General features: G+C 52.1%; 1 pseudogene; it reads right to left on the bottom strand.

The window, feature by feature from the left end:
* Positions 1-7,131: 7,131 nt before the first annotated feature.
* LOC133356472 (mucin-2-like) lies at positions 7,132-9,959 on the bottom strand (annotated as a pseudogene).
* Positions 9,960-14,911: the final 4,952 nt, after the last annotated feature.

Raw genomic sequence — 14,911 nt, 5'->3', positions numbered from 1 at the left:
CATAAAAAAGAGGAGCGGAGACACACAGACAGAGCAGAACCTAAGAACGATACAAAACGAGTGTAGACAGAGAAAATTACACTAAATATACAGGCAGAGAGAGAGAACAAGAAACCCAGAGAGAGAGAAAAAGGTAAACTTGGAACTTCCCCGTAGAAGTGGTTCAATCTTAATTTTACCTCGCTTCACTGAGCCAGAGCCACCACAATGATGGTTGTCACGGTGGCTAGGAGATGTTAACTCCCTCGCCTGGTGTACATGAGGTTGTGGGTTCGATCCCGACCCTGACGCCTGCTGCTGTATATTTGGAGTTTGAGTCTCTCTCTCCCATCATCATCACGGTGGCTAGGAGATGTTAACTCCCTCGCCTGGTGTGCAGGAGGTCCTGGGTTAGATCCCGACCCTGACGCCTGCTGCTGTATATTTGGAGTTTGAGTCTCTCTTTCCCATCATCATCACGGTGGCTAGGAGATGTTAACTCCCTCGGCTGGTGTACATGAGGTCGTGGGTTCGATCCCGACCCTGACGCCTGCTGCTGTATATTTGGAGTTTGAGTCTCTCTCTCCCATCATCATCACGGTGGCTAGGAGATGTTAACTCCCTCGGCTGGTGTACATGAGGTCGTGGGTTCGATCCCGACCCTGACGCCTGCTGCTGTATATTTGGAGTTTGAGTCTCTCTCTCCCATCATCATCACGGTGGCTAGGAGATGTTAACTCCCTCGCCTGGTGTACAGGAGGTCCTGGGTTAGATCCCAACCCTGACGCCTGCTGCTGTATATTTGGAGTTTGAGTCTCTCTTTCCCATCATCACGGTGGCTAGGATATGTTAACTACTTCGCCTGGTGTACAGGAGGTTGTGGGTTCGATCCCGACCCTGACGCATGCTGCTGTATATTTGGAGTTTGAGTGTCTCTCTCCCATCATCATCACGGTGGCTAGGAGATGTTAACTCCCTCGCCTGGTGTACAGGAGGTTGTGGGTTCGATCCCGATCCCGACCCTGACGCCTGCTGCTGTATATTTGGAGTTTGAGTGTCTCTCTTCCCGTGGTAGAGTGGATTTCTCTCCTTGTATCCTCCGGTTTCTCCATCCATATTTAGAATGACACGTTTAGAGTATGTGGCTGCTATAAGTGTCCAGAAGATAAGCCACTTCGTTGGGCTATCATTTGTGGCCAGGTCACTTCTGAAAATGAGCAACGTGGCTCAGTGGGGCATTACCTGGTAAAATAAAATAAAAATCAGAGTTAAAATTTGTAACGAAACAATAATGCGTACGAGAGCTTGTGTCCACCGTTGCGATGAAATTGGCTCATTTTAATTTTTTTTGACAACTAATTATAAATCTTGCAGCCATGGCCAAGTTTCAACCCAGGACTCCGTCCTCAGGTTATACTGGGGACAAGGAGTGACCTTTGTGGCCGCGATTGTGGCGAGCGATAGGGCTTCAGGTCGTGGCCGAGACGACGATGGTGGTGGAGGTGGTGGAGGTGGTGGTGGTGGTTATGATGACGATGCTGATGCCGCACTTGCTGATGCGGCTAATTCCACCAGTCCAGGAGGGAAAACTAAATATATTTTAAATATATTTTATTTAGTTTAGTTTTTCTGTTTATCTCACATTTTTCACGGCACCAGAAGCTCACCGGTTGGAAAAAAATTGGTCAAGCGAATGTACTATGTGGTTTTTACCGCATTCTCTAGATTATGAAGCCAACATCAACGGCGTGTCCCACCGTGTGCACTGAAGCTATGACAAAGATCCCCCGTTTCACCTTTAGACTCTTGGGGAACAAGTGATGTTCGCGAGCTCTTATGGAAGCAGCCAGGGCACACGAGGGGGTGGGGGGGGGGTGTCAGCACCACTCCCCTGCCGCCTTTGTCTCCCCAGGTGTTGATGTTTAATACACACCCGCCACCTACTGATTTGAGGCGCGTCGAGGTACGGGCACAACGGAAATCACTTTCCCTGCCCGAGACTACATCACCGATGCCAAGCGGGAAGAGAGGAATTGTCGTCAACTCCCACCGTTGCTTTAACTAGCAGCGGCGAGAAACATTCGAATGGAACCGGCGACCGATCACGTGCTGTGCATCGTGACGTCACAATGGTGGACACTGCAACACCATTGTGACGTCACCACGGCACAACCACAGCGTTGCGTTTGGTGTCGTTGTTCTTCTGCCCGCACATTCTGATTAGCACGATGCGCCACGTATGATGCGAAAAAAGTTCAACAAATTATAGATTTGAAGCTTTCGTGACTGCAAGGATTCATACTCTTAGGTTGCTTCGGTAAAGTCACGTAGGTAAAAATGTAACCCGTAAAAACAAAGTTTTTCACTATAAATCCTTTATATGCGTGGCGGCTAGAGTCCTCTCGTCCTCTGGCTTGAGATGGCTGCCACCTATGGGTCAGATGATTGCCTGCCACCATTAAGCAATTGGTAATTACATATAAAAAAAAATCCTAAAAAGTGTAAAATTTTGGGGAAAAAATTTCGAAAAAACATTTCACGAAAATACATCGTCACGCACAACGAGTCTGTGTGCAAAATGTCAGCTCGATTGGATCACGGGAAGTGGGTTAAAAAACGACCGAAAGATTTACACGGTCGTAAGCACGCAAACAAGCAAGCAAGTGAACTTAATATAAAGGATTTAAAAATAAATATAAATAATAGAAATAATAATATAAATAAAATAACACAAGTCTCCGTCATCAGGTGGGACCGTCACAGCTGAATTTACTGTATCAAGTGATGCCGTAAATTTAGCTGTGACGGTCCCACCTGATGACGGAGACTTGTGTTGCCTCCGAAACGTCGTGATTTATTATTTTATTTCTATTATTATTTCTATTGATTTTCTTTTTATTTTTACCCACGCGACTTTACCGAAAAAACCTAAGAGTATAAGTTCAACAAACAAACAAACAAACGTGCTACAACCACAAGAGATGAACTCAATGCACGCGCGTGGCGTGTTGTGTGTGCAGTTTGGTTTTATCGTCTTCTCTGCAAACGATGAGGTCAGAAGTTTTCCACAAAAACAAGAAAGTTCAACAAAAACCGCCACCTGGTAGTTCTGTGTGTGTACGTGTGTGCACGTGTGTCTTTGTGTGTGTGAGCGGTAGTGTCGCGGTTAGCGCTATGAACCCGGCGACCCGGGTTCGATTCCCGCTCACGGCCAACACCAGTGACGATTATCTGAACCTGTACTAGGCCTCCCCTAGGTCGACTCAGCCTCAAATGAGTACCTGGTTGCGGTGTGTAAACATCGCCACTGGGGAGACAAAGGCGGTCGAGCGTGGTACTGGCCACCCACCCCCTCGTGTACCGTTCCGGCCTTCATATGTGCTCGCTAACAGCACTTGCCCCTACAGTCTGTTAAGGCTATACGGGGGATCTTTGTCTTTGTAGCGGTTAGAGCGCTGTGCTACGAACTCGTCCGCCCGAGTTCGGTTCCAGCTCACGACCAACACAGGTGACGATTATTTGACCCGGTCTTGGGCCTCCCCTAGGTCGACTCAGCCTCAATTTAATATCTGGTGCGGTGTGTAAACATCGCCACTATGGAGACAAAGGCGGTCGGGCGAGATGCTGGCCAACCCACCTCCTCGTGAACGGCCTTCATAGGTGCTCGCTAACAGCACTTGCCCCAACAGTATCCCATGGCTATACGGGGCGTCTTTGTCTTTGTTTTCCACGAGCCTCTTGCCCTAAGTGTATATAGATCTAGCACGCTGACCATCTACAAGGCTACGTGAGTGTGTGGTTCTGTGTGTGTGTGTGGTTCTGTATGTGTGGCCTCAAAGTGCACATAGCCTGGCACAAGCGTCGTGGTGACATCACCGCCACTTAGTGGCGAATGGCGGTTGTTGTTGTTGTTGTGTTTAGATAAGCGTCACTGGTGTTGGCCGTGAGCGGGAATCAAACCCGGATCGCCGGGTTCGTAGGGCAGCGCGCTAAACCGCTACACTACCGCATCCCCACCGAATGCTCGGCTTCATTTAAGCACGGTTGGCTACGTACGGTGCGAAAGAAATTCAACGTACACACAACATACGGGTTGGATTTTTTTCTTTTCTTTTTGTTCGCCTTGTTTCAGAGGTCGCAAACGGGTTTTGATTCCTTACCCGTACCCGTACCCGGCCGCACCAGGGTCGCAAATGGGTACCCGTACTCGGCCGGGTACGGGTACCCATTCCCTACCCGTACCCGTACCCTACCCGAAATGAGTGACAAACGTCTTCTTGGTTCTTTCGGTAAAGTCACGTAGAAGGGAAGTAATAAAATAATTGTGAGAATTATTTTATTTTATTATGTTTTATTTTTATTCTTTTATTATTTCCCTTCTACGTGACTTTACCGAAAGAACCAAGAAGATGAATCCCTGCAGTCACGAAAGCTTTAAATCGAAATTTTAGTGACAAACGGTTACTCACCAGTGACTCACGGCCTACCCGTACCCGTACCCGGCTGGGTACGGGTAGCCGGGTATCGGGTAGGGTACGGGTATCGGGTGACCCGGTTGCGACCTCTGCCTTGTTCTCAATTTAAGTTCGGCACGGGGTGTGACTGCCATTTTCAAAACAGCATCGGACGTTTCGAAGGCGTCTCAGCATCGGCCGTCGGGATACGCGCGGCTGTCGCGGGTTTTGTTCGCTCCCCCCAGCGAATTGCCTCTCGCCGCTCGCACCCCCCGCGTCTCCGTTATCGCCGCTTCCCTTCTTGCGTTTAAACGCGAGATCCAATCTCACGCCCGCCCGCCCCACCACCACCGCCACCACTCTCACTCACCCACCCACCCACCCGACGCTGCGTCGCGTGCGCACGAACCGTTCATCTTCTTGGTTTTTTTCGGTAAAGTCACGTAGAGGGGAAGTAATATATTATATTATTTTATTATGTTTTATTTTTATTATTTTATCACTTCCCTTCTACGTGACTTTACCGAAAAAACCAAGAAGATGAATCCCTGCAGTCACGAAAGCTTTAAATCGAAATTTCACGAACCGTTCGTGATGCTGCGTATTCATCACCGTATTCTGCACATTATAAGACGCGCTTTAGATTTTTTTTTCTACCAAACTCCCACCCCCCTCTCCCGGTATCTGTCAAGCAAAAGTTGTGGGTGAGGGGCGGGCGAGTGTCGTTTTGAAATCCTTTATATTAAGTTCGCTTGCTTGCGTGCTTGCTTGCTTGCTTACGACCGTGCAAACCTTTCGGTCGTTTTTTAACCCACTTCCCGTGATCCGATCGAGCTGACATTTTGCACACAGACTCGTTGTGCGAGACAATTAATGTTCGTGAGAAAAAAAATTCCAAAATTTTACACTGTTTAGGGGAAAATAAATAAATATTTAATTACCAATTTCTTAATGCTGGCAGACAATCATCTGACCCATAGGTGGCAGCCATCTCAAGCCAGAGGATTTAGAGTGAAAAACTTTGTTTTTACGGGTTATACTTGTATCATCTGGTAACGCGCGCGCGTGCGCGTGGGCGCGTGCGCAGTAGGGGGCGCACAGTTGGTGGTGGTGCATCGGACCGCTCATCTCCATGAGGTCCATGCCACGGCACCTGCTGGGTCTGTGCCGTCACCTCCCTGTCGTTGAGAACTTCGACGACAACACTCCACGTGGCCTCGAAGTGCACGTGACCCGGCACAGGCGCCGTGGTGACGTCGCTTCGTGACGAATGAGCGGGTATTTTATTCTACTTAGGATGCATGTCGCGCCCTTTCCAAGGCACTTTACAATTGGTATTGGTATGCCGTGCCGGCCTTCATATGTGCTTAAACTAATCTTGTGACGACACTTGCCCCAAAAGTCGGGTTAAGGCTATACGGGGGAGCTTTGTCTTTATAATCAAATTTGACACCTGGTATATGTTTTTTTTTAGTGGAGTAGAAAAGTCAGTAACATTTGTGATATATCTTTTTGTTACAGGAATCCTTTAAGTTGTGAATGACTTCTAGATTTGAAGCTTTCGTGACTGCAATGATTCATATTCTTATGTTTTTTCGGTAAAGTCACGTAGGTAAAACATTAAAATTAATAAAAGTAAAATAAATGAATGACATCACGCAACTTGCTACACTTAACAGAACGTGAGCCCCCGAGATATCAAAGATGGCCGTCATTTTAACCAAGATGGCCGCCGGATTTCGTGGCGGCCATTTTTTATTTATAGTCGACTGACGCTTAGAGGGTTTTTTTGTTGTTTACTACGTGACGATTTTGTGGTGCTTGCATCACCATTTGAACGAACATCAACCAGTTATTTCCTCCACTATTGTGGGGGGAGGGGGTCATACTTTTATCTGGAGCGTCTTACACTCTATACAATACTTTATCTTAAGGAAAGACGCATTCTAATCACCTTCTGACGCTGCCTTAAAAATGACAGGCAACGTTTCAGGCAATGGTCCTCCTTCAAAGCACATACAGTAATACTACATTTTACGTGAAATTCGTTTATTAAATGTTCCACTGATGGATGAAGGCCTCGCCAAATCCTCGCCTTGAGATCCATGGAGTACCTTGCACACGAACCGATTCCATTGCTCCATCTCCGCAGGGAACGTGCTCTCTGTGTGTGTGAGACATGTTCACTCCCTCCTTTGGCTCACACTCCGTTTTTAGTCTCGACCATCATAAATGGAAATAAGTTAAGATAAAGCTCCCCCGCATAGTCATGTCAACTGTTGGGGAAAAGTGCTGTTCGCAAGTGCTGTTAGCGGCACGGAGCACAAATGGGTGGTGTGAACAGAAACGCGTGGCCGCCTTTGTCTCCCCACTACGGATTTTTTTTTGTCTGGCCAGCGCGAACGTTTTATTAATATACAGTACCCGTTACTAATTTAACGCTGAGTCCACCTCGATCAGATTCTGATACCGCTCGGACTAATGTTTGTGGACGGAATTGAACCCAGGAGGCTGGGTTTTTAGCGGAGCGCGTTAACCACAGTGCCACCGCTCCCCACACCAACCGAAACACACACACACAAGGAGTGGGTGAGTGAGTGGGTGGGCGACTGGGTGAGTGAGTGGGCGAATGGGTGAGTGAGTGGGTGGGCGAGTGGGTGAGTGAGTGGGTGGGCGAATGGGTGAGTGAGTGGGTGGGCGACTGGGTGAGTGAGTGGGCGAGTGGGTGAGTGAGTGGGTGGGCGAATGGGTGAGTGAGTGGGTGGGCGAATGGGTGAGTGAGTGGGTGGGCGACTGGGTGAGTGAGTGGGCGAGTGGGTGAGTGAGTGGGTGGGCGAATGGGTGAGTGAGTGGGGGGGCGAGTGGGTGAGTGAGTGGGTGGGCGAGTGGGTGAGTGAGTGGGCGAGTGGGTGAGTGAGTGGGTGGGCGAGTGGGTGAGTGAGTGGGTGGGCGACTGGGTGAGTGAGTGGGCGAGTGGGTGAGTGAGTGGGTGGGCGACTGGGTGAGTGAGTGGGTGGGCGACTGGGTGAGTGAGTGGGTGGGCGACTGGGTGAGTGAGTGGGCGAATGGGTGAGTGAGTGGGTGGGCGAGTGGGTGAGTGAGTGGGTGGGCGAATGGGTGAGTGAGTGGGTGGGCGACTGGGTGAGTGAGTGGGCGAGTGGGTGAGTGAGTGGGTGGGCGAGTGGGTGAGTGAGTGGGTGGGCGACTGGGTGAGTGAGTGGGCGAGTGGGTGAGTGAGTGGGTGGGCGACTGGGTGAGTGAGTGGGTGGGCGACTGGGTGAGTGAGTGGGTGGGCGACTGGGTGAGTGAGTGGGCGAATGGGTGAGTGAGTGGGTGGGCGAGTGGGTGAGTGAGTGGGTGGGCGAATGGGTGAGTGAGTGGGTGGGCGACTGGGTGAGTGAGTGGGCGAGTGGGTGAGTGAGTGGGTGGGCGAATGGGTGAGTGAGTGGGGGGGCGAATGGGTGAGTGAGTGGGTGGGCGACTGGGTGAGTGAGTGGGCGAGTGGGTGAGTGAGTGGGTGGGCGAGTGGGTGAGTGAGTGGGTGGGCGACTGGGTGAGTGAGTGGGCGAGTGGGTGAGTGAGTGGGTGGGCGACTGGGTGAGTGAGTGGGTGGGCGACTGGGTGAGTGAGTGGGTGGGCGACTGGGTGAGTGAGTGGGCGAATGGGTGAGTGAGTGGGTGGGCGAGTGGGTGAGTGAGTGGGTGGGCGAATGGGTGAGTGAGTGGGTGGGCGACTGGGTGAGTGAGTGGGCGAGTGGGTGAGTGAGTGGGTGGGCGAGTGGGTGAGTGAGTGGGTGGGCGACTGGGTGAGTGAGTGGGCGAGTGGGTGAGTGAGTGGGTGGGCGACTGGGTGAGTGAGTGGGTGGGCGACTGGGTGAGTGAGTGGGTGGGCGACTGGGTGAGTGAGTGGGCGAATGGGTGAGTGAGTGGGTGGGCGAGTGGGTGAGTGAGTGGGTGGGCGAATGGTGAGTGAGTGGGTGGGCGACTGGGTGAGTGAGTGGGCGAGTGGGTGAGTGAGTGGGTGGGCGAATGGGTGAGTGAGTGGGGGGGGCGAATGGGTGAGTGAGTGGGTGGGCGACTGGGTGAGTGAGTGGGCGAGTGGGTGAGTGAGTGGGTGGGCGAGTGGGTGAGTGAGTGGGTGGGCGACTGGGTGAGTGAGTGGGCGAGTGGGTGAGTGAGTGGGTGGGCGACTGGGTGAGTGAGTGGGTGGGCGACTGGGTGAGTGAGTGGGTGGGCGACTGGGTGAGTGAGTGGGCGAATGGGTGAGTGAGTGGGTGGGCGAGTGGGTGAGTGAGTGGGTGGGCGAATGGGTGAGTGAGTGGGTGGGCGACTGGGTGAGTGAGTGGGCGAGTGGGTGAGTGAGTGGGTGGGCGAATGGGTGAGTGAGTGGGGGGGCGAATGGGTGAGTGAGTGGGTGGGCGACTGGGTGAGTGAGTGGGCGAGTGGGTGAGTGAGTGGGTGGGCGAGTGGGTGAGTGAGTGGGTGGGCGACTGGGTGAGTGAGTGGGCGAGTGGGTGAGTGAGTGGGTGGGCGAATGGGTGAGTGAGTGGAGGGGCGAATGGGTGAGTGAGTGGGTGGGCGAATGGGTGAGTGAGTGGGTGGGCGACTGGGTGAGTGAGTGGGTGGGCGACTGGGTGAGTGAGTGGGCGAGTGGGTGAGTGAGTGGGTGGGCGAGTGGGTGAGTGAGTGGGTGGGGCGACTGGGTGAGTGAGTGGGCGAGTGGGTGAGTGAGTGGGTGGGCGAATGGGTGAGTGAGTGGGTGGGCGACTGGGTGAGTGAGTGGGCGAGTGGGTGAGTGAGTGGGTGGGCGAGTGGGTGAGTGAGTGGGTGGCGACTGGGTGAGTGAGTGGGCGAGTGGGTGAGTGAGTGGGTGGGCGAATGGGTGAGTGAGTGGGCGAGTGGGTGAGTGAGTGGGTGGGCGACTGGGTGAGTGAGTGGGCGAGTGGGTGAGTGAGTGGGTGGGCGACTGGGTGAGTGAGTGGGTGGGCGACTGGGTGAGTGAGTGGGGCGAGTGGGTGAGTGAGTGGGTGGGGCGAGTGGGTGAGTGAGTGGGTGGGCGACTGGGTGAGTGAGTGGGCGAGTGGGTGAGTGAGTGGGTGGGCGAATGGGTGAGTGAGTGGGGGGGCGAATGGGTGAGTGAGTGGGTGGGCGAATGGGTGAGTGAGTGGGTGCGTGATTGGGTGAGTGAGTGGGTGGCGACTGGGTGAGTTGAGTGGGCGAGTGGGTGAGTGAGTGGTGGGCGAATGGGTGAGTGAGTGGGGGGGCGAATGGGTGAGTGAGTGGGTGGGCGAATGGGTGAGTGAGTGGGTGCGTGATTGGGTGAGTGAGTGGGTGGGCGAATGGGTGAGTGAGTGGGTGGGCGAGTGGGTGAGTGAGTGGGTGGGCGAATGGGTGAGTGAGTGGGGGGGCGAATGGGTGAGTGAGTGGGTGGGCGAATGGGTGGGTGAGTGGGGGGGCGAATGGGTGAGTGAGTGGGTGCGTGATTGGGTGAGTGAGTGAGTGTGAGTGATTGGGTGAGTGAGTGGGTGAGTGAGTGATTGAGTGAGTGAGTGAGCGATTGGGTGTGCGAGTGAGTCGGCCAGGAAATGGTGAGTGATTCGGTGTATGAGTGAGTGGGTGAGTGAATGAGCGAGTGGTTCCATGTGCGAATGAGTGGGTGAGTGAACGGGTGAGTGGGTGAGTGAGTAATTTTGTGTGCGAGTGAGTGAGTGAATAGGTGAGTGATTCCGTGTGTGAGTGAGTCGATGAGAGAATGGGTGAGTGGATGAGTGAGTGATTATTGGGTGTGCGAGTAAGTGAGTGAATGGGTGAGTAATTCCGTGTGCGAATGAGTGGGTGAGTGAATGAGTGAGTGGGTGAGCGAGTGATTTCGTGTGCGAGTGAGTGGGTTTGCGAGTGAGTGAGTGGGTGAGTGAATGGGTGAGTGATTTCGTGTATGAGTGAGTGGGTGACAGAATGGGTGAGTGAGTGATTGGGTGTGCGAGGGAGTGGGTGAGTGAGTGGGTGAGTGGGTGAGTGAGTGATTGGGTGTGCGAGTGAGTGAGTGGGTGAGTGAATGGGTGAGTGATTCCGTGTGTGAGTGAGTGGGTGAGAGAATGGGTGAGTGAGTGATTGGGTGTGCGAGTGAGTGGTTGAGTGAGTGGGTGAGTGGGTGAGTGAGTGATTTTGTGTGCGAGTGAGTGAGTGAGTGGGTGAGTGAATGGGTGAGTGATTCCGTGTGCGAGTGAGTGGGTGAGAGAATGGGTGAGTGGGTGAGTGATTGGGTTTGCGAGTGAGTGAGTGGGTGAGTGAATGGGTGAGTGATTCCGTGAGTGAGTGGGTGAGAGCATGGGTGAGTGAGTGATTGGGTGTGCGAGTGAGTGGGTGAGAGAATGGGTGAGTGGGTGAGTGAGTGATTGGGTTTGCGAGTGAGTGAGTGGGTGAGTGAATGGGTGAGTGATTCCGTGTGTGAGTGAGTGGGTGAGTGAGTGATTGGGTGTGCGAGTGAGTGGTTTAGTGAGTGGGTGAGTGGGTGAGTGAGTGATTTTGTGTGCGAGTGAGTGAGTGAGTGGGTGAGTGAATGGGTGAGTGATTCCGTGTGCGAGTGAGTGGGTGAGAGAATGGGTGAGTGGGTGAGTGAGTGATTGGGTTTGCGAGTGAGTGAGTGGGTGAGTGAATGGGTGAGTGATTCCGTGAGTGAGTGAGTGGGTGAGAGCACGGGTGAGTGAGTGATTGGGTGTGCGAGTGAGTGGGTGAGTGAATGGCTGAGTGAACGGGTGGGTTCTTGTGACCTGCAGTGTGTGATGGTTGACGACACAGTCAGTCTGCTAAGGCCGAATTCTCAGCATGGCTGGAGGAATCAATGAGTGAAGCTTACGAGAATGGTAACCACAGTAGTAGCTGTAGCGATAGGAGAGTGATAAGGGGGCGACTGACCGCCGATGACCCAGTGACTGCGAGTGAACGAGTGTATGTTTGTCGGCGTGAGTTTGTGGACCGTATGTTTTGGGCGGTGAGAACGTTTAAACACGAGTCCATTACCACTGCCTATGAGCAAGTCACGTGTGTCTTTACGTATGTCTGTCCTTGTGTGTGTACGCGGGGAGCGGTGGCGCAGTGGTTAGTCGGCTGAGCTATGAACGAGGCGCTCAGAGTTCGAATCCTGCTCGCGGCCAACACCAGTGACGAATATCTAAACCGGTCTTGGGCCTCTATCTAGGTCGACTCAGCCTCAAATAAGTACCGGGTGCGGTGTGCAAACATCAGAGATTTGGGGGCAGGGTGCAGTGCTGGGACACAGCCCTCGTGAGACCTGCTGACCTTAATAGGCGCTCGCTAACAGCACGTGCCCCCGCGGGGAGCGGTGGCGCAGTGGTTAGCGCACGGAGTTGGGATCCCATTATTCGCAGGAAACCGGAACACCCAGAGATAAACCCACGCGTTGCACCGTCTCTTACTGGTGAACACCACTCTCTCTTACTGGTGAACAATCTCTCTTACCGGTGAACACCACTCTCTCTTACTGGTGAACACCACTCTCTCTCACTGGTGAACAATCTCTCTTACTGGTGAACACCACTCTCTCTTACTGGTGAACACCACTCTCTCTTGCTGGTGAACACCACTCTCTCTTACTGGTGAACACCACTCTCTCTTACTGGTGAACACCACTCTCTCTTACTGGTGAACACCACTCTCTCTTACTGGTGAACACCACTCTCTCTTACTGGTGAACACCACTCTCTCTTGCTGGTGAACACCACTCTCTCTTGCTGGTGAACACCACTCTCTCTTACTGGTGAACACCACTCTCTCTTGCTGGTGAACACCACTCTCTCTTACTGGTGAACACCACTCTCTCTTACTGGTGAACACTACTCTCTCTTACTGGTGAACACCACTCTCTCTTACTGGTGAACACCACTCTCTCTTGCTGGTGAACACTCTCTCTTACTGGTGAACACCACTCTCTCTTACTGGTGAACACCACTCTCTCTTACTGGTGAACACTACTCTCTCTTACTGGTGAACACCACTCTCTCTTACTAGTGAACACCACTCTCTCTTACTGGTGAACACCACTCTCTCTTACTGGTGAACACCACTCTCTCTTACTGGTGAACACCACTCTCTCTTGCTGGTGAACACCGCTCTCTCTTACTGGTGAACACCACTCTCTCTTACTGGTGAACACCACTCTCTCTTACTGGTGAACACCACTCTCTCTTACTGGTGAACACCACTCTCTCTTACTGGTGAACAATCTCTCTTGCTGGTGAACACCACTCTCTCTTGCTGGTGAACAATCTCTCTTGCTGGTGAACACCACTCTCTCTTACTGGTGAACACCACTCTCTCTTACTGGTGAACACCACTCTCTCTTGCTGGTGAACACCACTCTCTCTTACTGGTGAACACCACTCTCTCTTGCTGGTGAACACCACTCTCTCTTGCTGGTGAACACCACTCTCTCTTACTGGTGAACAATCTCTCTTGCTGGTGAACACCACTCTCTCTTGCTGGTGAACAATCTCTCTTGCTGGTGAACACCACTCTCTCTTACTGGTGAACACCACTCTCTCTTACTGGTGAACACCACTCTCTCTTGCTGGTGAACACCACTCTCTCTTACTGGTGAACACCACTCTCTCTTGCTGGTGAACACCACTCTCTCTTGCTGGTGAACACCGCTCTCTCTTACTGGTGAACACCACTCTCTCTTGCTGGTGAACACCACTCTCTCTTGCTGGTGAACACCACTCTCTCTTACTGGTGAACACCATTCATTCTTACTGGTGAACACTCTCTCTTACTGGTGAACACCACACTCTCTTACTGGTGAATACCACTCACTCTTACTGGTGAACACTCTCTCTTACTGGTGAACACCACTCTCTCTTACTGGTGAACACCACTCTCTCTTGTTGGTGAACACCACTCTTACTGGTGAACACCACTCTCTCTTGTTGGTGAACACCACTCTTACTGGTGAACACCACTCTTACTGGTGAACACCACTCTCTCTTACTGGTGAACACCTCTCTTACTGGTGAACACCACTCTTACTGGTGAACAGCACTCTATCTCTCTCTCTTGACCTATCGACTCACTGTGGCGCTCCCACCTCGTAGCTGCCACCGCTGTGTGGTCACGTGGGGGGGGGGGGGGTCAGGGTGGGGTCGTGGGGGTCACCCCGGAGCTGTGGAACGAGGTCATCGTTTTCACTGCCGCGCCGGGAGATCGTCGTCGTCCAAGGCGAGTCCCCGCGCACTCGCCGATTGCGGAGCGGAAAATAATCATGAATTGCCCGGTACAAATCATCTCCGAAGGCCTCGGGTATTATAATTTATCTGTGTGTGTGTGTGTGTTGAAACAAAAAATTTGACCTTGGGTCGCCATGACATTGGTGTGAATAACCGTGGTGATGATGAAGGTGGTGGTGTATCGGAGGTGATGATGATGATGATGTATCGGAGGTGATGATGATGGTGGTGGTGGTGTATCGGAGGTGATGATGATGGTGGTGATGTATTGGAGGTGATGATGGTGATGTATTGGAGGTGATGATGATGGTGGTGATGTATTGGAGGTGATGATAATGGTGGTGATGTATTGGAGGTGATGATGAAGGTGGTGGTGTATCGGAGGTGATGATGATGATGATGTATCGGAGGTGATGATGATGGTGGTGGTGGTGTATCGAAGGTGATGATGATGGTGGTGATGTATTGGAGGTGATGATGGTGATGTATTGGAGGTGATGATAATGGTGGTGATGTATTGGAGGTGATGATGATGGTGGTGATGTATCGGAGGTGATGATGATGATGATGTATCGGAGGTGATGATGATGGTGGTGATGTATTGGAGGTGATGATGGTGATGTATTGGAGGTGATGATGATGGTGGTGATGTATTGGAGGTGATGATGATGGTGGTGATGTATCGGAGGTGATGATGGTGGTGGTGGTGGTGGTGATGTATAGGAGGTGATGATGGCGGTGGTGATGTATCGGAGGTGATGATGATGATGGTGGTGATGTATCGGAGGTGATAATGATGATGGTGGTGGTGATGTATAGGAGGTGATGATGATGGCGGTGGTGATGTATTGGAGGTGATGGTGGTGGTGGTGATGTATTGGAGTTGATGATGATGGTGGTGGCGATGTATTGGAGGTGATGATGGTGGTGGTGGTGTATCGGGAGTTGATGGTGGTGGTGGTGATGTATTGGAGGTGATGGTGGTGGTGATGTATTGGAGATGATGGTGGTGGTGGTGTATCGGGAGTTGATGGTGATGGTGGTGATGTATTGGAGGTGATGGTGGTGGTGGTGATGTATTGGAGGTGATGATGATGATGGTGGTGATGTATTGGAGTTGATGATGATGATGGTGGTGATGTATTGGAGGTGATGATGATGGTGGTGGTGTATCGGAGGTGATGATGATGGTGGTGGCGATGTATTGGAGGTGATGATGATGATGGTGGTGATGTAT

This window comes from Lethenteron reissneri, chromosome 54, assembly GCF_015708825.2.
Source record: "Lethenteron reissneri isolate LAM-NWPU_2019-01 chromosome 54, ASM1570882v1, whole genome shotgun sequence".
Lineage (NCBI taxonomy): Eukaryota > Metazoa > Chordata > Hyperoartia > Petromyzontiformes > Petromyzontidae > Lethenteron > Lethenteron reissneri.
The sequence above is the reverse complement of the archived record's forward strand: the minus strand, read 5'-3'. Positions and strand labels throughout refer to the sequence as shown.